Below are 22,340 nucleotides of genomic sequence, written 5' to 3'. Positions count from 1 at the left end.
GTCCATGACTACCACGCCCACTGTGAGGGCCCACACTGAAAATCCCTGTCACACGAACGCATGTGAATCATGGGCATCTTGGAAAGGCTACAAAACGCGTTTGACACCGTGGAATTTCACCCTTAAAGAGCAGAAGCACGACTGGTGGAGGGTGACTTCGCCGGTGGTCTGGTAGTTAAGACTTTGTGCTTACACCGCAAGGGGCGGGGGAGGGGGGTCCATCCTTGGCTGGAGAACTAAGATTCCACCCATATGCCCAGCGGTGAGACCGAAAGATGAGATAAATACAGTGAAAATGAGGAGGAAAGCTTTTAAAAAAACTATTTTAAAAAAGAGTGTTAAAAAGATGATTATATATATGTGCTACCCCATGGTCTGTAGCCCGCCAGGCTCCTCTGTCCATGGAATACTCCTGGCAAGAATACTGGACTGGGTTGCCACTTCCTTTCCAGTTGGTAGAAGTCAGTTAATTAGGTACTCACTCATCTCAAGAAATCTGTTGGCATTATTTTCTTAAACTACTAGCTGCTGTGCAAAGAGCTGAGGCGCCAGATTTAAGTAATCATTTACAAGATTGCTAAAAGTAGGATTATAAGATACTCGGAGATTGATTTTTACCTAATTATTTTCACTTGTGGAGTATACAAACAGAATCAGATTCTGTCTAATTCTTTCTTGGCCAACCAAATGACTAACTTATTTGCCCTCACTGAGCTCTACTTTTAGTTTTGTGGGTGTTTCTTTCTTTTTTTTTTTAAATGAAAATGGGGATAAGATTTAGTGATTGCCAACACCCATGACAGCTGTAAATTAGTAATCTATGGACTCCTATTTAAGCAAAGGTGCTGATAAAATAACCAGGATTGACACGTCTCCCTACCATACTAAGACATGCCATATATTTTAATGTAGCAATCCATATGAACATCTCCTTTAGAATTGACCATGCCCTTCCTTAGAAAGATTAGAAATCTAATCAGTTATATTCTAAGTTGTTTGAAAGGCAGTTTATTAACCAATGGGGAACGACCAGCTTGGAGTTTGGGGAAAAATGGGGCACAAGTAATAACAATCTGTTGGTGTTTATGTAGCATTGCCCAAGTGGAACAGTGTTTGATTTGGGAGACATGAACTAAATGTACTCTGTTCTGGGGCAGAAACCAGTCTCTAGGCCTTAATGTGCCGTGGATGAAACAACCTTCCAAACCTCATCTGGTTGCTCTGATTCTATTATCACAAGCAAATTATTTCATATTCTGTTTATCAGGTACTCCTGATAGCCAACAGTAGTCCTTGAGATATTGGAAAAGTTTTCTGTCCCCTTCTGATGTCTGTGTCAGAAGTTTTCTTTAGCTCTTTTATACTTTTTGTAAAACTTTATTACACAGAAGCTCTGAGCGATCAAATCTTCGTCACTGGCCTGGGATTGAGTTCTTCTCCTCTGGAGGTCAAGAATCCTGGCCCCTTTTGTAGTTCAGCAGCAACCTTTCATACTGGGGGCTCTTCCGGGATTCTTCAGGACAAGGTAAGGATGGGTGGAGCTCTAGTTCTTTGTTCTCCTAGCAAACATGTTTTCTGCAGTACTTTACTAACTCTATAGTGTGCTTGTGTGAAATGAATGACTCGCCGGCTTATGGCAGAAAACCTGTCAGGGGTTTATACCAACCAATGGACTTCCAATGGACTTCACCAGTGGCTCTGACAGTAAAGCCTCTGCCTACAGTACGGGAGACTGGGGTTCAATCCCTAGGTCAGGAAGAGCTCCTGGAGAAGGAAATGGCAATCCACTCCAGTATCCTTGCCTGGAAAATCCCATGGACGGAGGAACCTGGTAGGCTACAGTCCATGGGGTCGCAGAGTCAGACACTACTGAGCGACTTCACTTTATACCTTTAGTGTCTTGTTAATACATAAAAACTTTGGGAGTTTGATTACAAATAGTAAGACTGTTTCATAAAACTTTATATGAAATAGTCAAAAATAATTTGGTCAGTTCTGAATGTGCAGAAAAACTTGAAGTTAAAGACCTCAGGGAGATGGCATTCACACCTCAGTACCTGTGAGACACTGCAGGGTTTTCAAGGTGACTGACCACTTGGCTTCACTTTGGCATATGTTTGCATGGTATTTTCTAACCAAGTTATTTCTAATCAATAACTTGTGTTATTCTTTCTTTAAATTGTATTAAATTTTCATGTTAATTTGAGAAATGTTGGGTGATACGATATTAAGTATTTCCATCCAAGAAAATGCTCTGTCAGTCTGCTTATTGGGTCTTTTGGCCTAGAGTAAATTGTGGGTTTCTTCCAGTTTAGTTGTTCATCCAGATTCCGTGGCTTTTTTAGACATTAGCTATTTGTTACGCTTTTGTCTAAGCTTCCCCTCCAACTCCAGGGCCACATGGTGTCTTGTACAAATATCCTTGTTGGAGTTCTCGACTCTGTTGGACAGACTCAAAACTTGGCTGCTTTCTGTCTTTGTAGCCCTGGTTGTCATTGAAATGTCTATGGGAGAGAGAGGGTGTGTTTGGAGTAGGGATCAGGGGACAAGTGTCCTAGGGTTGGATGGGTTGAAAGACTGACTTTATAAATGATCTTTATCAAGCTGCTCAATGTCTTTCATATCACAACACAGAGAAAATGCTAATTTTTTTTATCTACAGCACATTCAGTTACATGAATGAAGAGATTTAGAGGGATCTGAATGATGGTAAAAAAAATTTATAACATTTTCTTTAAATTGAATAATGATAAAATACAGTGTATTAGAGGATATATTAAACATTGAATTTGGATAAAACTTTCAAATAAAAATTTTCCACATTTTAAAATAGCTGACTTGAATTTGTTTCTGTAAATATATTTTATATTAAGTTTTATGGTTAAAATGGATTTGTTAATTTACTGATCTAGAGTTTTAGTGATAAACTCATATTCTGAGTAGTAATTATAAGTGAGGGACTCTGATCACTTAAGTGGGCGATAAAATATTTAAAATCATGTTACACAATTGAACATAATGTACAATTATAATTATATGTAAAGAAAAACAACTCTTCCAACTCTCTTTTTTCACTGACAAATATAATGTTGCAATTTCATATGATAACACAAATGAATTTCAGCCCCAATAGTACATTTTTATATCTGAAACTCCAGTTTTCAGAACGTGCATGCATTGTCAAGAGCTGTTGCTGCTGCTAAGTCGCTTCAGTCGTGTCCAACTCTTTGTGACCTTATAGATGGTAGCCCACCAGACTCCGCCGTCCCTGGGATTCTCCAGGCAAGAACACTGGAGTGGGTTGCCATTTCCTTCTCCAATGCATGAAAGTGAAAAGGGAAAGTGAAGTCGCTCAGTTATGTCTGACTCCTAGCGACCCCATGGACTGTAGCCCACCAGGCTGCTCCGTTCAAGGGATTTTCCAGGCAGGAATACTGGAGTGGGTTGCCATTGCCTTCGCCGTGTAAAGAGCTAGCCTGGGCACTATTTAAAGAGTGCACTGCTGCAAGGAGATATATGTTCAGATAGATATGAAAGGCATTGCCTGGAGCTGAGCCTATTAGAAACTATACTCTGCCAAGGCTCCTCTCTTATACCCTGACTGATTATCCCTGAGGCTGTGTGCTGTGCCCCATGAGTCTCCTGCATTGGTTCCAGGATCTCTGATTCATGAGGGGTGCTTGGCAGATAGATGCCAATGTGGCAGCCATCTCCTTGGCCACATGCAAACAGCAGAACTGTAAGTGTCGGTTGCTGCTTTGGCATACACCTCAGACTGCTCTGCACGGTGTCTGAGGAGACCTAAACAAGGCTGCCTACGGCCAGCGGTGCTAGCCCAAAGGGCTCGAGCAGCCCCTCACCCCTCTCAACTGCCGCCTTGTAGGAGGGGTCAGTTCCTCACTTACATTCAGGACACCAGCACACTGAAGCCCACCAGTTGGAAAACTTTGTATTGTGTGCCTCATTTTATGAATGAAGAAGTTATTTTACAGATCAAGGAGGTGATTTTTTTTCCCCCAAAACTAAGAGCAAATATGGCAGACTCAGAACTGAAGAGAAGAGAAATTGAATGCAAATATCTTGGATAAGAGGAAGGTAATGCTTAGCATGGAAGAATATAAGCTTTCTTATCTGCCACTATGTTCAGAATATGCCAATGATTTTTATTTTTAAAAATAAACTTTATTTTTCTAAACTTTTGATTTTAAATGAGTATATGAAGTAAAACACAAAACAAAAATCTCTCTGCCCAAATCCTGTTACACGGATTTGACCACACTTAGCATAATTCAGTATATATATGTGTTTACGTTTCCTTCTAGGCCTGATTAAAGCTTTGAGCCGAGCGCATGCTTGGTTTTGTCCAGCTGCTTGTGACCCCAGGGACTGTAGCCTGTCAGGCTCCTCTGTCCAAGGAATTTTCCAGGCCAGAATATTGGACTTCTCCTGGGGATCTTACTGACCCTAGCATCTCCTGCACTGACAGGTGGATTCTTTACCACTGAGTCACCAGGAAAGCCCTACGGCCATATATACACATTTACATATACTTAGAGCTTTGACTAAGGGCCTTTCCTGGTGGTTCCGATTGTAAAGAATCTGCGTGCAATGCAGGAGACCCAGGTTCGATCCCTGGGTTGGGAAAATCCCCTGGAGAAGGGAATGGCTACCCACTCCAATATTCTTGCCTGGAGAATCCCATGGACAGAGGAGCATTGTGTGCTACAGTCCGCGGGGTCGCAAACAGTTGGACACAACTGAGCAACTAACACTTTAACTTTCAAAGATTTGATTAGGCTTCCCAGGGTTCTCAGTGGTAAAGAATCCGCCTGCCAATGCAGGAGATGCAGGTTCTATCCCTGGGTCAGGAAGATCCCCTGAAGAAAGAAATGGGCCACCCACTCCAGTGTTCTTACCTAGGAAATGCCCTGGACAGAGGAGCCTGGCAGGCTACGGGTGCAAATGAGTTGGACACGACTTAGAGACTAAACAGCAACATGTATTGCCATGTGGGCTTCCCAGGAGGCGCTCGAGGTAAAGAACCAACCTGCCAACGCAGGAGACACAAGAGATGCGGGTTTGAGACCTGGGTGGGGAAGATCCCCTGGAGGAGGGCATGGCATCCCACTCCAGTGTTCTTCCCTGCAGAGTTCAATAGACAGAGGAGCCTTGCGGGCTATGGCCCACAGGGTGGCGGAGAGTCAGACACGACTAAAGTGACTTGGCAAGCACACAGATAGCCATATCTGTTTCATTTATAAAGAACATATAAAACTGTCCAGGTTGATCTGAAATTTCCTTTTTACCCCCTGCTTACTAAACCAGTCATTTATTGAACTCCTCCTCTGTGCTAGGTGCTGGTGCTAGAAATTCATCAGTCCCTCACATTATTGAACACTTACAAGGTACCTTGCACTGTTGTAAGCATCTTATGTTCCTGAATGCAAGTGAGTATACTAAGACTTAAGCAGGTGAATAAATTGACCAGGGTCAATTGTAGCCTCTACAACTTGGGAGCTGAGATAGAATGTCATATAATAGCTATATTTACATTTTATTATTCTTGGAAGTAACAACATTTTGTTGAAAGATTTTCTGTCATCCATTTGTCACCTACTCTACCTTTATCATCATGTCTCTAGAGACTGGATGGCTCATAGTAAGGAATTCATTTATTTGTTGTTGAATAAGTAAGTGACTAAACAATGAATGAAGTGTTTTGGGTTCCTTGCAGTGCTCTGCAGAACCTAAGCATAATTTGTGGGCATAGTGCAAAATGAAAATGTAGAGCCTCTTGCTCAAAAATTATTAACAATTTTAAGACAGTGACATCTGAGCATTAAACCAAGTCAGGACCCCTCTGAACACAGGGCCTTGTGTGACTCTGATGCTGGCTCTGTTGCCTAGTGTAGTACTCTGTCTGAAGCAGGCTGTCAGTCTTTTTTGGATGGTTTATTCATATGGAGAAGGAAATGGCAACCCACTCCAGTGTTCTTGCCTGGAGAATCCCAGGGATGGGGTCGCACAGAGTCGGACACGACTGAAGTGACTTAGCAGCAGCAGTAGTATTCATATTTCATTTTGTGATCTACCTCCACTTCCCCATCAGCCACTCATTTCTTACGTGTTCATAGTCTAATTTCTGCCCCAGGCTATGGAATTTCTTTCTCCAAAGTCACAAATGACTGTCTAGCTATGAAATTAATTTCCCTAGTATCAATGTTTCATTCAGTTCAGTTGTTCAGTCGTGTTCGACTCTTTGTGATCCCATGGACTGCAGCACACTAGGCTTCTCTGTCCATCACCAACTCCTGGAGCTTGTTCAGACTCCTGTACATAGAGTCAGTAATGACATCCAACCATCTCATCCTCTGTCATCCCATTCTCCTCCTGCCTTCAATCTTTCCCAGCATCAGGGTCTTAGAAAATATTTTTCTTTCATTAGAAAATGGGTCAGTTCTTCACGTCAGGTGGCCAAAGTTTTGGATCTTCAGCTTTAGCATCAGTCCTTCCAATGAATATTCAGGACTGATTTCCTTTAGGAATGACTAGTTTGACCTCCTTGCAGTACAAGGGACTCGCAAGAGTCTTCTCCAACACCACAGTTCAAAAGCATCAATTCTTTGCTGCTCAGTCTTCTTTATGGTCCAACTCTCACAACCATACATGACCACTGGAAAACCCATAGCTTTGATTAGATGGGCCTTTGTTGGCAAAGTAATGTCTCTGCTTTTTAATATGCTGCCTAGGTTGGTCATAGCTTTTCTTCCAAAGAACAAGTATCTTTTAATTTCATGGCTACAGTCACCATCTTCAGTAATTTTGGAGTCCAAGAAAATAAAGTCTGTCTCGGTTTCCATTGTTTCCCCATCTATTTGCCATGAAGTGATGGGACTGGATGCCATGATCTTAGTTTTCTGAATGTTGAATTTTAAGCCAGCTTGTTTACTCTGCTCTTTCAGTTTCATCAATAGGCTCTTTAGTTCCTTTTTGCTTTCTGCCTTAAGTGTGGTATCTTCTGCTTATCTGAGGTTGTTGATGTTTCTTCTGGCAATCTTGATTCTAGCTTGTCCTTCATGAATCATACAATTGTACAGTGACTATTTTCTTTCAGACAAGTCCCAACTTGGAAATTTGAAAGGGCTAAAATGTTTGTAAAAAGTATTTTATAAATGACTTCCCTGTATTTGTCTTGTCACACCTTTTGGGATGGATATCTGTAATTTTGTTTGTGTAGCATCTAATTTCCTTCTAGTAGTAGCATTCTGACTTTCTTATGGAACCACCCGCTTCTCATTCTTAGACTGTATGGTGCAGGGGGAGCTGATTCCACTCCTGATCACAGGGGCAGCATTTGACTTACATGTAACCAATCAACATTGGGTCCTCTAGTTCAGTAATTGGTTCAGAATTGACAAGTGTCTTATTATTCATTGATTCACTTATTCACTTAACAAATATTTATTAAGCACCAGTCACATGCCTGGTAATGTTTTAGATAGCTAGGGCTACATCACTGGGGGAAAAAATGACAAAAGTTCTTTCCTTCATGGAACTTACCTTCAAACTGAGGGAGATAAATCAATAAGCAATATAGGATATTACAGGGTGATAGATGGATATCATAGAGCAAAACAAAATAGGGAAGTTGGTAGGGAGTGCTGGGAGAGGAAGGAGAAAATGCATTTGGATGGTCCAAGATGGCCTAATTGAGAAGATTGATGTTTGAGCAAAGACTAGAAGGAGATGAGGGATTGAACACTGGATATTTGGGGGAACAGGGAATAAAGAATAAGGAAGAGAGGACAGCAAGTGCAGTAACCCTGAGACACATTCACATCTGGAATATATGAGCAAGGAAGCCAGTTTGCTAGAAGCAGAGTGAGTGAAAGGTTGTAATTTCCTACCTTTCCAACCTCTACAATCCAAGAGAATTGTAATAAGGTAAGAAGTAATGGGAGATATGATCTTACAATTCTTTGCAAGAATTTTGGTTTTCATTGTGACAGGAAAAATCCCTGGATAGTTTTGAGCCTTAAATTATTATAGGATCATCCTGAACTCTTTGTCAGATAAATCACTTATCTCTGTTTCACTAAGGTCTGTTTCTGGGATTTAGTTTATTCTTTCATTTGGAACATATTTCTCTGTTGCTTCATTTTCTGTGACTCTCTGTGTTGGTTTCTATGTCCTAGATGGAACAGTCACCTCTCCCACTCTTGAAGGAGTAATCTTGTTTAGGAAATCAATCCCATTGTTCAGCCTGCCCTGGCTCTTGGTGTCTTGTGAACCTTGGTGATTGTCCAGGTAGACTTCTTTGTTTTTAGTGGTTGGTTGTGGTTTAGTCATGTTAGTCATGTCCAACTTTTGAAATCGCATGGACTGTAGCCTGCCAGGCTCCTCTGTCCACGGGATTCTCCAGGCGAAAATACTAGAGTGGGTTGCCATTTCCTTCTCCAGAGGATCTTCCCAACCCAGGAATTGAACTCGGATCTTCTGCAGGCAGATTCTTTACCGACCGAGCTGTGAGAGAAGTCCTTAGTGGTTGGGTGTGCCAAGACTTGTCAGTGTCCCAAAGGGGAGGGTCTCAGTCATCACCTAGATGCAAACTGACCAATGGGCAGCAGCTCTTAAAGCTTATGTACATGAGCCCCTTTCAGGGAAAATGTTGGGGAATGGGCATTTCTATTTATTTCTGTCCTGAGCCCTGGGAGGATAGCTGGTTAAGAACTGTTTGTTGCACTTTCCAGGATCACTCTAGTTGCTAGCTGAGAATGAATTTTAAGAAGTAAGAATAGAAGTAGGGATACTCTTAGAAGATTATTAGAGTAATTCAGTTTATTTTTGTTTATTTATTTCTAAAATATTTTTTTATTTATTTGGCCACACTGGATACTAGTTGTGGCACATGGAATCTTTTAGTTGCAGCATACAGAATCTTAGTTGCTACAGGCAGAATTTTCCATTGCTACATTTGAACTCTTAGTTGAGGCTTTCAAACTCTTAGTTGGATCATGTGGGATCTAGTTTTGACCAGGGCCTCTGCATTGGGAGCATGATGTCTTAGCCAGTGGACTACAAGGGAAGTCCTGAGTAATTTGGTTTGATATGATGGTGTCTTAGACTGGGGGATAGCTGAGAAGTTGATGAGAAATTCAAGAAAATTAGAGATACCAAGGGAACATTTCATGCAAAGATGGGCTTATTAAAGGACAGAAATGGTATGGTCCTAACAGAAGCAGAAGATATTAAGAAGAGGTGGCAAGAATACACAGAAGAACTGTACAAAAAAGATCCTCACGATCCAGATAATCATGATGGTGTGATCACTCACCTAGAGCCAGACATCCTGGAATGTGAAGTCAAGTGGGCCTTAGGAAGCATCACTATGAACAAAGCTAGTGGAGGTGATGGAATTCCAGTTGAGCTATTTCAAATCCTAAAAGATGATGCTGTGAAAGTACTGCACTCAATATGCCAGCAAATTTGGAAAACTCAGCAGTGACCACGGGACTGGAAAAGGTCAGTTTTCGTTCCAATCCCAAAGAAAGGCAATGCCAAAGAATGCTCAAACTATCACACAATTGCACTCATCTCACACGCTAGCAAAGTAATGCTCAAAATTCTCCAAGCCAGGCTTCAGCAATACGTGAACCGTGAACTTACAGATGTTCAAACCGGTTTTAGAAAAGGCAGAGGAACCAGAGATCAAATTGCCAACATCTGCTGGATCATTGAAAAAGCAAGAGAGTTCCAGAGAAACATCTATTTTTGCTTTATTGACTATGCCAAAACCTTTGACTGTGTGGATCACAATAAACTGGAAAATTCTGAAAGAGATGGGAATACCAGACCACCTGATCTGCCTCTTGAGAAACCTTTATGCAGGTCAGGAAGCAACAGTTACAACTGGACATGGAACAACAGACTGGTTCCAAATAGGAAAAGGAGTATGTCAAGACTGTATATTGTCACCCTGCTTATTTAACTTATATGCAGAGTACATCTTGAGAAACTCTGGGCTGGATGAAGCGCAAGCTGGAATCAAGATTGCCGGGAGAAATATCAATAACTTCAGATATGCAGATGACACCACCCTTATGGCAGAAAAGGAAGAACTAAAAAGCCTCTTGATGAAAGTGAAAGAGGAGAGTGAAGAAGTTGACTTAACACTCAACATTCAGAAAACTAAGATCATGGCATCCGATCCTATCACTTCATGGCAAATAGATGTGGAAACAGTGGAAACAGTGTCAGACTTTATTTTTTGGGCTCCAAAATCACTGCAGATGGTGATTGCATCCATGAAATTAAAAGACGCTTGCTCCTTGGAAGGAAAGTTATGACTGACCTAGACAGCATATTAAAAAGCAGAGACATTCCTTTGTCAACAAAGGTCCATCTAGTCAAGGCTATGGTTTTTCCAGTAGTCATGTATGGATGTGAGAATTGGGCTATAAAGAAAGCTGAGCATAGAAGAATTGATGCTTTTGACCTGTGTTGTTGGAGAAGACTCTTGAGAGTCCCTTGGACTGCAAGGAGATCCAACCAGTCCATCCTAAAGGAGATCAGTCCTGGGTGTTCATTGGAAGGACTGATGTTGAAGCTGAAACTCCAGTTCTTTGGCCACCTTATGCGAAGAGCTGACTCATTGGAAAAGACCCTGATGCTGGGAAAGATTGAGGGCGGGAGGAGAAGGGGACGACAGAGGATGAGATGGTTGGATGGCATCACCCACTCAATGGACATAAGTTTGGGTGGACTCCGGGAGTTGGTGATGGACATGAGGCCTGGAGTCCTGCGGTTCATGGGGTCGCAGTCATTCACGACTGAGCGACTGAACTGAACTGAACTGATGAGAAATGGTTAAATTCCTGATATGTTTTGATGGTAGAGCCAACAGGATTTCCTGTCAGACTGAACATGCACATAAGAGAAGGTAGTCAAGGGTGAGTTAATGAGTTAATACACTGAAAGATAGAGTTAATGAGCCTAAAATCTGAATCTTTAGACAGTTGGAGACTCTTTTTCAATGTAGCTGCCCAAATGAAGGGAGGAAGTCTGGAAGTCCGTAGTTTATTTTTGCCTCACGTCACCATGAGGAAAATGCCAGCCCTTGAATGAAGCCAACTGTGGAGGGAAGCAGAGCCAATAGATGACACGCACAAGACCAAGTCCTGATGACCTTATTTACACTCCTTGATCCAAGTAGGCTCAAGCCAGGATCTGGCCCAGAGCATTTCAGTTATGAGAGCCCACGTTCTTTTTGTACTTAAACAAGTTGGCTTGGGTTTCTGTTACTTGGGGCAAAAGAGCTCTGTCAGCTACAAACTGGCACTTGCCCAGGGCGTTTGCCATCTGCCTCTGCGGAGATTGAACCCTGTGCTATTGCAGCTGTTGACCTTCAACATGCCCTGAGGAATTTCAGGGTGGAGAATGGGGCACTCAGTGCTCCAGAGAAACTGATGGAACAGGTCTTTAGATGGTTAGATATTTTTAGGAACTGGTTCCATGATCTCAATCTTTGCATCGCTTCATATCTAGAAAAGCACTAAATCCCTTCATGATGACCTCAGCTCCTATAACTAGCAGAAAACCTCTTGTAAAGTAAGCACTTGATTGCATTGAACTCCCCCTTCACCAAAATCTTATATATCTTATGTAATCTTCCCCTACTACCTCTGTGGAGCATTCTCTCAGAGCTCTCTGAAGTGCTTTCTCCTGGGCTGCAGTCCTCATTTTGCACCAAATAAAACCAAATAAAACTTAACTCGCAACTCTCACCTTGTGCATCTTTTTAGTTGACAGCCCCAACTAATATATCTCAGGAATAGAGCAAGGATATATATCTTTCCAGTGAAAAGTGAAGCATCGAGACAGTGAGGCTTTACTCCTCCTCAGAGGATAAAGAGCCTCACCCTCTGCCCCAGGTGCCAAAGTGCATTGAGACAGAAAGGGTGAGAGACCACCAGGGCCTACAGAAGCCTTTCTTAAGTCTACCTTTTCATTTGAAGAGTTCTTTATGTTAGCCAAGACAGACAAAGAACCTGAAAGCTGGTGGGTAGAAAGGCACAGGGTATTGTAGTTTTTGGAGCTGAAGGGAGAAAAGAGCAGCGGGACAATTCCCTTCCCAAGTCCCTCCGGTTATCTTAGAGATTCCCCGAGGAGTGTCTCAAATAAATCTGCCTATATCTTCCTTACCATGGCACCTTGCCTTACCTCTGCTGCCAGCCACTTCCATGAGAATGTCATCCACATGGCACTGTGGTCCTCTAAGGGGCCACCCCCAGCTCTGAGGGTGCACTCTGGGCTGTGGTTTGGTGGTGACAGGCTAGGAGAATAGCTCTCTCCCCAACTCGGTTATACCTTCACCAAGTTTTGCAAAGACTTCCATGAGCACAACTAAAAACCTCAATACATAAAGCAAAGAACAAGCAATTTAGCAGGAAAAATAATATAAAGACAGACTCTGTTAAGCAAAATCTTTAACATTTAAATATTTTCTTAGTTATTTCCTCCCATTTAGTCTTCTAGATAAAAGTTAGAATCACTTTGTCAGCTTCCCACAACAAATTCCCAAAAATGTGCTATAAAATTGTAAGTTTCAGGAAAGTTAACCTCTTTGCAATGAGAAGCCTTTTCATCCAGAACGAGAAACATGGATTATGTCCCAGTCAGGGACTTGAGCATGTTTATAGGAGGAGGCAGCAGAGCAGAGCATTTGAAAATGTAAGAGAAAAGAAAATTGATGGATGGAATGAGATCTTAGAGGTGGGAGCAGATGGGCTCTGGGACACAGAAGGAGGGCTTAGCCTAGCCTAGGGAGTCAGTAGTCCCACTCAAGGATGGATACAGTACCAAGTAAGACTGTAGGTAGAATGTCAGGATGTTGAAATGTGGCCTCAATTCTCTCCCTCATGAGTAAGAAGCAAGGTTATCTACTGAAATAGGGTGGTGGAGTTGTTAGGGGAAGCACACTGACAGAAACCGCCCACCCAGACACCATAGCTACCATTCACACAGGTTGTTTTACGACAGGAGGTCCTGGTAAGGAACACAGAACTAATAAGCCACCAGCAACTGAAGAGTTCAGGAAAGGTCAAAAGTTGACGCTACACGTCCAACCATCTCCCAGAATCCTTCTCATTGGCATCCATCTTGGCTGAGCAACCCGTGCGCCACCAGGAAGGACTCTGAATCAGGATGGTCGGCCAAAGACAACCCGGAAACTACTCCCGTCACCATAAAACCGGAGACTGCGAGCCGGGCGGCAGAGCAGTTCTCCTGCCTTCCCTTACCCTCCTGCTAACCCTAGCCCCTTCCCAGATGTGTGTCTCCTTGGGCAGTTCATTTCTGACTGTTAGGTAAGAGCCCCCACTTTCGGGCCCCGAAAGGGGTCCCCCTCCCTGCAACAGAGGGTAGTGAAATCTGTACAGATATTGTGAAAGAACTCCTTAGGGCCTTCAGAAACCCAGTTTGAACTGGGGTGGCTTCAGTCTCCTTAGCTGGATAATTTTTTCCAGTAGGTCTCAGTAGACTGTGACTAGGAACAAAGCAGTCAGGCAGTCAGTTTGGTTCAAGACTGAGAAGTGTAATAGGAGGCCTCGGGGAACAAGGGAGTTGAGAATATTGACTGAAGAGTGGTTGAGGTCAGAGGTAATGAAGACAAGATAAAAGAGGTGAAGACTGTGACACATTGGGAGAAAATGAAGCAATCAAAAAGAAGTGTGGAAATAACTGGACAAGACAGCTAGAAGGATCAAAGGTTGTGATCAGGTGGGATATATATCAGAGGTGGAGGAGTCCTCTGTGATGACAGAGTCCATGGAAGTGGGCAGCTGAATTGGAGGGGAGATGATGCCTTCTTGAGTGAGGGGGTTGGGGAAATGTGAAACTATAGTGTTAGTTAGGTTAGTTGGATAAGGACATTGGATTTATACCTGATGACAGCTGGGCTTAGAGTAGATAAGAAAACTGTGCCACATCTTCAGTTAACCTAAGAAAGTGAGAAAACATCTAGGCAAATGGAGGAACTAGGCATATGGAGTGAGAGGAAGGAGATGGGAACCCCAGAAAGGAAACGGACTTAATTTTGATGAACAGGTTCCACACACAGTATTACTTTCATGTGACTGGGTGTGCCCCAGGTAACAGTTGGGATCTGGCATTTCTCACTGTGATATCTTGGTAGCGATCACTGGCCAGCCCTGTTTTATCTTTATTTTTCCACCTTGCCAATACCATCACTACCCCTACCACCCTAATTCTGATTTATTTTAATTTTAACATCATGCAGCAATGTGGCTTCTATGTGGCTGAGAAAGGTCACTGTACACAGAATGAAAATAACACAAAGTATAAGACTGTAAAAAAAAATTTTTGGTGGGAGTTGCCATCAGGATAGTAGGTCTTAACTATTGTAAGAAAGTCATCTGACTGAAAGAAATGAAGTTAACTCCCAAATTGATTGACAGTGTTACCGAGTCCAAGCTTCTTGTTCTGCTCACTGCACGACAGGCCAATGAATCTAACAGAGGAGGTGTTGAGGTAAGGAAAATGACCTTATTCAGAAAGTCAGCTGACTGAGAAGATGGCAGGCTAACGCCTCAAAATAACCATCTTATTGGGGTCTAGGTGCCATGTCCTTTTATAGATCAGAGAGAAAGAAACAATGGAAAACTAAAGTCAAAAGAACAGCAGGAGAGGCAGTGGGAAAGTAAAGTGAAAAGTTCTTCAGTCTTGTAAAACATCTGCAAGAGAATGGCCAGCCTTTGGAAAGGGATGTGTTACTTTCTTCTGTTCACAGGTGGGCATGAGCTGAACAAAGGCACTTAAGTTTACAGTCAAGTAGAGGCGCAGGGTACTCCAGGCAAGACAGTAAATATGACTACAACAAGAGCAATGGAAAGGAAGTCCAACCAACAGTTTCCAACATGGGGTCCGAATTGGCTTCCTCCTTGAAACAACAGGGGTCTTCCCTGGTGGCTCAGACAGTTAAGAATCTGTCTGCAATGCGGGAGACCAGGGTTCAATCCCTGGGTCGGAAAGATCCCCTGGAGAAGGGAATGGCAACCCACTCCAGTATTCTTGCTGGGAAAGGCCCATGGACAAAGGAGCCTGGTGGGCTTCAGTCTATAGGGTTACAAAGAGTCAGACACGACTGAGCTACTGAGCATCCTGCTACCTATCTCTGGCCCTGGCTATAGTCCTATCACTTATCACTTATGTCTTATACTTGTCACTTACGTGTGCTGAACATGTAAGAGGTAGAGAAGATTCAATTACCCTGAGTGGCAGTTATGAAATATCCTTTCTTGTAGAAGCAAGGACAAATAATTTCATGTTGCTGTGAATATAGTAAAGCTCAAGACACTGTTGTTAGGATGTTTAAATGACTCTCTCTGAATACTTAAAGAATAGAAAAGTCATTCAGGATTAGCAGTTGTTTTTCAATAGTCCCCAACCTCTTTACATTCTATTTGCTTAGACCCACACTTAGATTTTAGAATATGTTTACTTTATCTGTTGCTTTTAATTTCCTATTATTTCCCTTTCTTCTGGTTTACCTGGTCCATCTACCATCATTGCCTTAGTTAATATCTTGGAATATAATTGTCATTTGCTTACCATTGTAAAAGGAAAAGATCTCTGGCCATTTCAATAGACAAAAAATATCACAGCCATGAGTGACTTCTGGCCTCCAAATGTGAATGGGGGCCCCCAAAACTGGATCCAGTGGATGTTGCCACCCCCTACTGTGATAGCTGAGAAGCTGGGGGAATGCAAGAAGCAAGGTGAACAGGGAAACAGGATTGGCTCCAGAGAGCTGTGGTGCATATGAAAGGAAGAAATTCAGTGAGCCCAGAGCTGTGGTGCATATGAAAGGAAGAAATTCAGTGAGCCCAGAGGCTCGCATCTTCCCAAACATAGAATGCTAAATTACTTAACTTGATACCTGCTCTTTGATGTTCAGATTGCCTGCTCCCTTTGTTGCAAACTTGTATATAGTCTGACTTCCTCTCCTGCCTCCTTGGAGTAGTTTTCTCAGAGCTCTTGAGATGCTGTCTCTCAGGCTCAGAGTCCTAAACATTCACACCAAATAAAATAACTCTTACTTTCAGGTTGTGACTGTATTTTATAGTTGACACCATCATGAACTTTTAAAAAACATTCTTTAGTTCTCCTAAATAAAGCGCTTTGGGTCTCCTGATTGAGATAGTTCTTTCCAGGAAACAAAAATATGAAGGAGATTAGATTCTGCTAATCCTACAACTATATAAAATTATATACATCTTAGAGGAAAATACTTCATAAATTAACCAAGGGGGTGGGTTTGACAGGTTTAAATGTAGGTCAGGTGTTCCCTCTCTCTCCTTTGCTGTGTGGAGTAGCTGAAATGGTGCCTTTCTCAGCTCAGGTTCTCTTTCATCTCAGGGCTCTGCTCAAATAAAGTCCCTCTCTGTAAAAGGAATCTTGGTGTGAGTGGCTAAGTCACTTCTCCTGCCCCCGTGTTATTAAATATAAATGGAAGAAACCATGTACTAAGAAAAGTGCTTTTATTTGCAATTATTCAGCTAAGCAAACAAAACATGCTGGTTACCACTGCAGCATGTCTGAGACACATTCTTTAACCTCCAAAAGCATACATAAAAATTAGAGAACAAAAGAAGTAGTGTAAGAACAGACAAATGAGGCTTTAGGGGTGGGTATGACAGAAAATTCTTAAAGAGATGGAAATACCAGACCACCTGATTTGCCTCCTGAAAAATCTGTATGTAGGTCAAGAGGCAACAGTTAGAACTGGACATGGAACAATAGACTGGTTCCAAATAGGAAGAAGAGTACATCAAGGCTGTATATTGTCACCCTGCTTATTTAACTTATGCACAGAATACATCATTAGACATGCCAGGCTGGATGAAGCACAAGCTGGAATCAAGATTGCTGGGAGAAATATGAGTAGCCTCAGATAAGCAGATGACACCACCCTTATGGCAGAAAGGGAAGAACTACAGAGCCTCTTGATGAAAGTGAAAGAGGAGACTGAAAAAGTTGGCTGAAAACTCAACTTTCAGAAAACTAAGATCATGGCATCCAGTCCCATCACTTCATGGCAAATAGGTGGGGAAACAATGGAAACAGTCAGAGACTTTAATTTTTTGGGCTCCCAAATTACTGCAGATGATGAGTGCAGCCATGAAGTCAAAAGACACTTACTCCTTGGAAGAAAAGCTATGACCAACCTAGACAGCATAATACAAAGCAGAGACATTACTTTGCCAACAAAGGTCCATCTAGTCAAAGCTAGGTTTTTTCCAGTAGTCATGTACGGATGTGAGAGTTGGACTATAAAGAAAGCTAAGCACCGAAGAATTGATGCATTTGGACTGTAGTGTTGGAGAAGACTTTTGAGAGTTCCTTGGACTGCAAGGAGATCCAACCAGTCAATCCTAAAGGACATCAGTCCTGAATATTCATTGGAAGGAGTGTTGCTGAAGTTGAAACGCCGATACTTTGGCCACCTGATGCGAAGAACTAACTCATTTGAAAGGACCCTGATGCTGGAAAAGTTTGAAGGCGGGAGGAGAAGGGGACGACAGAGGATCAGATAGTTGGATGGCATCACCAATGCGATGGGCTTGAGTTTGAGTAGGCTCTATGGATTGGTGATGGACAGGGAGGCCTGGCATGCTGCAGTCCATGGGGTCGCAAAGAGTCGGACGTGACTGAGGGACTGAATTGAACTGATGATGCTCTGCTCCCTTAATGGACACTTTTATGGCATTTATTTATTTATTAGTTTATTTTTATTGTGTTAAAGTATATATAACACAAAATAGGCCATTTTAACTGTTTTCAAAATACAAGTCAGTGACATTACTTATGTTCACAATGTTGTGTACATCACTGCTCTATTTCCAAAAAGTTTCTATTACTGCAGGCAGAACTCTGTACCAACCAAACAATGACTCCCCCTTCCTTCTCCTCTCAGCCCTGGTAACCTCTAATCTATTTTTTGTCTCTATGAATTTATCTCTCATTTTAAAAAGATGAACTTTTGTGACAATGTAGATTGGGAAATGGCTTAAGGAAGCACAAGAAGAAGAATTAGCTCTTTTTCTTCAGGTAATTTAATGGGATATTTTGAAAACCATTATTGTTACTTTCTCTTTTGCTCTTGTCAGTACATATTCTTTGCTCTACTTGGCAGAGGTGTTGATCTAGCTGGCAGAACTGAGAGGGTTTGAGATGGAAAGGACACATAAAGAAAAAGCAACTTGATAGTCACTTCTTAAAGCCTTTGAAAGCAAAAATAGTATGCTTGTCTGTAGATTTGCAAGCTGAAATTTTTATCCTAAGAGAGGATTTTTCCATATTTCTTTAATATTCACCAAACCAGGAGGGACCCGCTCAAAGTTTTGGAGTACAGAGAGGATACTCTTCTGTTTGTATTAACAAATCCACAAGTCTTGCTGCTCAGTACCAGAAAGAGGGGGAATAGCTAGGTTAAAGCTTGCCACAAGTTACCAAAAATACTTCAGATAATAGTAGACAAGGGAGAATTCTATTTCTTTATCATACTCCCGAAGTCTTTTTAGTTCACAAGAATGTCAGTGCAAGTCTGGCATGGCATTCCCTGAGACTTGAGACTTAGCCTGCTCTGTCTAGCCATTTCTATGCTTCACGTCAGAAAATAAATCTGCATTGCAGCCAGCAGGCAGGAAGAAAGCAGGGAAAGAAGGATATATCACTTTCCTTTCAGGATACTTCCCATAAGTTTCACACACAATGTGTGTTCATATTCCATGGGCAAAACTTAGTCACATGGACATAACTAGCTGCAAGAGGGCCAGAAGATGGGAGCTCTGTCATTATGGAAAGAGGGACATTCAGGTATTGAGATAATTAGCACTTTCTACCACAGAAAGAGAGGTGTTTTGAAGAATGAGGCTTTAAGATGGAGGGGAGTACTGAGTAGAATGTCATAGCTGAGGGCTCTGGACAGCCCAAGGGCAATTCCATGGTGGGTTACTGGATGTCAGGAGAAGGAAGGTTAGTTCTGAGTGTGTCAAGAGGCTGGAAATGGGTCTTGCTAGCTGAAAATGTAACAAAGAGGTATCCTTGATCTTATAATCTTGGCTAAGACTGGCCCTATCCTGTCTTTACCACTATGTGTAAAATGGCTTCTTCCTTCAGAAAAGGAGTCCCAGGAGGGAGCATGATGGATATCTCTTCATCATGCTGCCTGAAGAGCCTGGAGACAGGGATAAATAAAGGAGTAGAAGGGCCTTCACCAGAGCCTCAGGACGTGACCCTGTGGCCTGCTGAGCAATCTGTCTCTTGGCAGCAGCAGCAGGTGAAGGTTTGTCCTTTGAGATGTGTTACTTCTGATGACTTCAGTTTCAGAAGAGACTCTGCTTTGCTCAGGCCTTCAATTTATGACACATGTGAGTCAGACTGTCCAGATTTGAACCCTAACACAACCCCTTACTATCTCTGTAACCTGGGACAGGTTACTTCATCACTCTTAACATGAAAAGAGAAAATAATAATATGTACCTGCCTCATACTCCATGACGACAGGATGTAAACAAGACCAGAAATAAATTTTGTATCATAAAGTTTAGTATGGTTGGTCCTACCAAATCGAGTTGTTTGCCTGTATCTTACAAAAAAAAAAAAAAAGACTTTTGGGATTCTATCTACTTTGTCCCTACAGCTTTGAGTAACATGTCTCCTATTATGTCTCATTTCTTACTAATAGTCTTGTTTTGTGTTTTTTTCAAGGTTTTAAAATAAGGATTAAATTAATTAAAACATGATATAGAAAAAACTAAAAAAGTTGGTTGGTATATATTATGACTCATAGGACAAAATGGAAAATGGCTGAAAAAATGAAACTCTAAGGAGTCTGATTGGGCATAGAAAATAGGTGTTTATTGATTCTTCATAGATGTTGATGTAGCATGATGTAGATGGTGATAACTTATACAGTCCTTTCAAAAGTTAATTGATGAATAAATACACTTTCAGTTGTGTTATCAGTTCATACAAAGGAAACAATCTTAAAGCCATAGAAAATGACAGACAAATGGGATGAAAGCTGAGTCAGTGAATTCTTTTTACAGTTGAGCAATATTAAATCTAAGCAATGTTCTTCTGCTGTTTATATAACAGATCTATGCTTTTGGTTAGTCCATTGCAGCAATTAGGACAACCATAAAAGCTGCAAGTAGATAAAGTGCATTTCAGATTCTTCTTGGGAGTAGATGTAAGAGAACAAAGCAAGACCACTAAGAAATCTGACACAGTAAAAGAGACAATGTAGAGAACTATTGGGACCAAGTAGAAGGAACCCTGAATTATCTCTGTCTCTGTCTCTCTCTCATTTGCTTTTTGCAGGATGCAGGCAGTCTCCGTTGGGTGGGGCGAGCCGTCTTGAACCCACAGTGATAGCACATCTTCGACCTCGTTTACCTCCTGTGACTTGCTCATAGAGTGTGCTGCGTACTTGCCGCGTGTTTACTTCATGCTTATAAAACCAACTGTGAATTCTTTTTTTTTTTATTTTTTTTTCCAACTGTGAATTCTGTTCAGTCCAAATATTACCATGATCTTTAGACGTTTTAAACACTATCTGTTAGATATACTAATAAAGCCAAATCTGTTTCAATGTTCATCTCAGATTTCTTCAATTTTTATTACTTTAATTATCTACATGTTATAATTATGTTCCTATTTTCCGTTTTTTCAACAGGTTAATTATGTTTTGGTGGGATGTCCCTTAAATCAGGTAAATATCATATGAATCATATGAAAAGAATAATTATAAATAATTATAAATTATAACATTGTGATTAAAATTTAAAGCAGTTTTTAATGAGTTCTGGAAATAAAATTTATTACTTCAGTAATATTATTTTAAGTTTGAATTTTATCTTAAGTATTAACCAATACTATTAGTTATAAGACAATTTAAAAAGCAGAAAGTATTGCTTTTAAATAATAGAGCAATAAAAATATTTGGGAGTAAGGGAGGAGGGAAGGTTCAAATACACCTAAGCAGTGACTCAAACAGCCTAATTAAAAAAAATCATTTAGCTTTAAACACCTCAAAATGTGCTAACATGTTCAGAACACTTGATTCCATGTATCTGAGGAAGAATTATCACAAATTTTGATCCTCCAATTTGAAATAATTTTGAAGTTTTCTCCTTTTGACTGAAAAATGACCTTGGTTTCTCAATCTTGAAATTATACATTCCTTAGTCTAGACCTTATAATAAGCAACAGAGACAAACTGGGCACAAACTGGTATCAGTACTAAAGTTAGAATCGTATCAGGTAATTAATCTAACTTAAGTTTCTAAAACGTAAAAACTGACTCTCCTTCAGTGAGTTTTGCTATCTACTGACAGATAAAACAGTGTCACATGGTGTAGCTGATGGGGGTTGGTAATCACATCTCTCTGGTGGGTGCTTGCCGCTCCACTGAATCAGAACCCCCGTCTCCCTGGGTCTCCAGTCTGCTTTTAGGAAGCACTTTGGATTAATTAACACCAGGCTAGGTACTTATTCATTGTTTCCAGTAAACTTGTACCCTAGAGCCTTGTAAACCAAGACCTTGGGTGGCCCATGAAGTCCTTTCCAGTCCTGCTGGACTGGTCCTGCTGGTCAGTCTTACTGACCTCCTGTCATAGATCAAGTCAGCCCTACAGAAAGTCACTGGGGTATATTCCCGGTGATTTTATCCTCAGCTTTACCCTTCTTGTGTTTTTTTGGCTGGTCTAATAATTAAATTGACACAAGACTGATTGACAGGAGGAAAAAATATTAATGTGTATGTATGGAGGTCTCATAGAAATAGGATCCCCAAAAAGTATAAAAACAGGCAGCTTATTCAGTAAAGAAGCAATAAATTTGTAAAGAACTGACAAGGCAAAGAGATGTAGGTTGAATGTTTAATTAGTGAAGAATTTGAGTTTGGGCTTGGGGTAGTAAATTAATAAAGAAGATACAAGATTTGTTTATACAGGTTTCTTGGCCTAAATTCCCTATCTCTGGTGATAAGGATGTCTCTCTACCTCCAGATACAGGGAGTGAACCTTTCACACAGGAGATTTATTATCGGTTTCAGAGAGTCAAGATGTCCTTCTGGCATTGGCTGTCGCTTAAGTAACTTTAATTCAAAATAATCAGTATGGGGTGATCCAGTGGTTAAGACTCTGTGCTCTCAATGCAGAAGGCCTAGGTTTGATCCCTGATCAGGGAACTAGATCCCACGTGCCACAGTTAAAGATCCCACATGCCACAATGAAGATCCCGCATGCCGAAAGTAA

At 41.4% G+C, this 22,340-nt stretch overlaps 1 long non-coding RNA gene across 1 annotated transcript; it reads left to right on the top strand.

Annotated features, from left to right (window-relative positions):
* The first annotated feature begins 79 nt into the window (after positions 1-79).
* LOC136163491 (uncharacterized) lies at positions 80-20,794 on the top strand. The gene is made up of 3 exons (XR_010662248.1): positions 80-171; positions 1,389-1,525; positions 20,759-20,794. It is a non-coding gene; the product is annotated as an uncharacterized lncRNA (long non-coding RNA).
* Positions 20,795-22,340: the final 1,546 nt, after the last annotated feature.

The sequence above is a fragment of the Muntiacus reevesi genome, chromosome 3, assembly GCF_963930625.1.
Source record: "Muntiacus reevesi chromosome 3, mMunRee1.1, whole genome shotgun sequence".
In the NCBI taxonomy this organism is placed as follows: domain Eukaryota; kingdom Metazoa; phylum Chordata; class Mammalia; order Artiodactyla; family Cervidae; genus Muntiacus; species Muntiacus reevesi.
Note: the sequence above shows the minus strand (reverse complement) of the source record. Positions and strands in the feature narration are given on the sequence as shown.